At 55.5% G+C, this 2,884-nt stretch overlaps 1 long non-coding RNA gene across 4 annotated transcripts; it reads left to right on the top strand.

The window, feature by feature from the left end:
• Window positions 1–915: 915 nt before the first annotated feature.
• LOC126990038 (uncharacterized) lies at window positions 916–2,584 on the top strand. Of its 4 annotated transcripts, XR_007743961.1 has the most exons (4): window positions 916–969; window positions 1,208–1,345; window positions 1,470–1,531; window positions 1,656–2,584. It is a non-coding gene; the product is annotated as an uncharacterized LOC126990038 (long non-coding RNA). The 4 variants fall into 4 exon arrangements; XR_007743962.1 differs by lacking the exon at window positions 1,470–1,531 and having other exon boundaries at window positions 1,532–2,584; XR_007743964.1 differs by having other exon boundaries at window positions 1,470–2,584.
• The last annotated feature ends 300 nt before the right edge of the window (window positions 2,585–2,884 follow it).

Raw genomic sequence — 2,884 nt, 5'->3', positions numbered from 1 at the left:
TTAAGCCAAGGTCAGCAGTCATTATCCCACCCGGGCGATTAAGCCAAGGTCCGCAATCATTATCCCACCCGGGCGATTAAGCCAAGTTCCGCATCCCACCCGGACGATTAAGCCAAGGTCAGCATTCATTATCCCACCCGGGCGATTAAGCCAAGGTCCGCATCCCACCTGGACGATTAAGCCAAGGTCAGCAATCATTATCCCACCTGGGCAATTAAGCCAAGGTCAGCAGTCATTATCCCACCAGGGCGATTAAGCCAAGGTCTGCATCCCACCCGGGCAGTTAAGCCAAGGTCCGCATCCCACCCGGGCGAATAAGCCAAGGTCAGCATCCTACCCGGGCGACTAAGCCTAGGTTAGCAATCATTATCCCACCCGGGCGATTAAGCCAAGGTCCGCATCCCACCCGGGCGATTAAGCCAAGGTCCGCAATCATTATCCCACCCGGGCGATCAAGCCAAGGTCCGCATCCCACCCGGGCGATTAAGCCAAGGTCTGCATCCCACCCGGGCGATTAAGCCAAGGTCAGCAGTCATTATACCACCCGGGCGATTAAGCCAAGGTCCGCATCCCACCCGGGCGATTAAACCAAGGTCCGCAATCATTATCCCACCCGGGCGATTAAGCCAAGGTCTGCATCCCACCCGGGCGACTAAGCCTAGGTTAGCCATCATTATCCCACCCGGGCGATTAAGCCAAGGTCCGCATCCCACCCGGGCGATTAAGCCAAGGTCCGCAATCATTATCCCACCCGGGCGATTAAGCCAAGGTCCGCGCCCCACCCGGGCGATTAAGCCAAGGTCTGCATCCCACCCGGGCGATTAAGCCAAGGTCCGCAATCATTATCCCACCCGGGCGATCAAGCCAAGGTCCGCATCCCACCCAGGCGATTAAGCCAAGGTCCTCATTCCACCCGGGCGATTAAGCCAAGGTCCGCAATTATTATCCCACCCGGGCGATCAAGCCAAGGTCCGCATCCCACCCGGGCGATTAAGCCATGGTCATCAATCATTATCCCACCCGGGCAATCAAGCCAAGGTCCGCATCCCACCCGGGCGATTAAGCCATGGTCAGCAATCATTATCCCACCCGGGCAATCAAGCCAAGGTCCGCATCCCACCCGGGCGATCAAGCCCCGGTCCGCATCCCACCCGGGCGATTAAGCCATGGTCAGCAATCATTATCCCACCCAGGCGATCAAGCCAAGGTCCGCATCCCACCCGGGCGATTAAGCCAAGGTCATCAATCATTATCCCACCCGGGCAATCAAGCCAAGGTCCGCATCCCACCCGGGCGATTAAGCCAAGGTCAGCAATCATTATCCCACCCTGGCAATCAAGCCAAGGTCCGCATCCCGCCCGAGCTATCAAGCCAAGGGCCACATCCCACCCCGGCAATCAAGCTAAGGTCCGCATCCCACCAGAGCTATCAAGCCAAGGGCCACATCCCACCCCGGCAATCAAGCCAAGGTCCGCATCCCACCCGAGCTATCAAGCCAAGGGCCACATCCCACCCCGGCAATCAAGCTAAGGTCCGCATCCCACCCGAGCTATCAAGCCAAGGGCCACATCCCACCCCGGCAATCAAGCCATGGTCCGCATCCCACCAGAGCAATCAAGCCAAGGGCCACATCCCACCCTTGCAATCAAGCTAAGGTCCGCATCCCACCAGAGCAATCAAGCCAAGGGCCACATCCCACACAGGCAATCAAGCTAGGGTCCGTATCCCACCCGGGCAATCAAGCCAAGGTCAACATCCCACCCGGGCAATCAAGCTAAGGTCAACATCCCACCCGGGCAATCAAGCCAAGGGCCACATCCCACCCCGTCAATCAAGCTAAGGTCCGCATCCCACCAGAGCAATCAAGCCAAGGGCCACATTCCACCCCGGCAATCAAGCTAAGGTCCGCATGCCACCCGGGCAATCAAGCCAAGGTCAACATCCCACCCGGGCAATCAAGCCAAGGTCAGCGATCATTATCCCACCCGGGCAGTTAAGCCAAGGTCAGCATCCCACCCGGACAGTCAAGCCAGGGTCAGCAACCCTCCCCATTCCCCCGGGCTTGGGACCGGCTCTTAGTTGGGCTGGCTTGCCCCCCAAAAGGCTGGGTTAACAGTTTTGTTCCCCCTTTCTTCACCTCTTTCTACGTACAACAACTTTTGTTTTCACAGTCTCCGTAAAAGATGCAGTGGAAGGTTCACGGCACCTTCAGTTGTCTTTCAACAACTGTAATTTCTTGTTTCTTTACTAACTTCATCTGTTTCGTTAATGACTTCCCTTTCCAACGTCTCCGCCTTCTTTTTTGAGGGTAATTGTGCTTCTTCCTCAAAGTGTGTCCGCGATTCGTCATCACTCAACTATACGTTGTTCTCCTTAGGATCGTCATCAAGGTTACTGTAACGCATATATTGAGGGCATTTGGTGTTGGCGGCCTCTTCTGTTCGCCTGCAGGGGCCGGGGACCTCCTCGGGGCCCCTCAGTAACTCCGTCTCTGCCGTGAGGGAGCCCAAGGCTTCCCCCTCGTCCCCCGCCCCCGGCCCTAGCAGGAAGACTGTTTGGCTCTTCACAAAATGCCAAGACGAAGATAAAGTTAATATATTTTTTAAGTGAATTGATGCCGATGAAACCGAGTTTATCAATTCTAGGATGGAAAACCGGATAGACTCCCGACCGTGGATTCAACATCGAAAACCTGTTCTTGCAACACCATCCGGCAGAGATCGTTTCTTTATAGGAGGGAATGTCTAATAAAGAGAAAACTGTACTGCGCAGATAAAAATAACCAGGCAAACACACACACACACACACACACACACACACACACACACACACACACACACACACACACACACACACACACACACACACACACACACACACACAC

Source organism: Eriocheir sinensis, unplaced genomic scaffold, assembly GCF_024679095.1.
Source record: "Eriocheir sinensis breed Jianghai 21 unplaced genomic scaffold, ASM2467909v1 Scaffold143, whole genome shotgun sequence".
Classification (NCBI taxonomy): domain Eukaryota; kingdom Metazoa; phylum Arthropoda; class Malacostraca; order Decapoda; family Varunidae; genus Eriocheir; species Eriocheir sinensis.
This window is presented reverse-complemented; position numbering and strand designations above follow the sequence as displayed.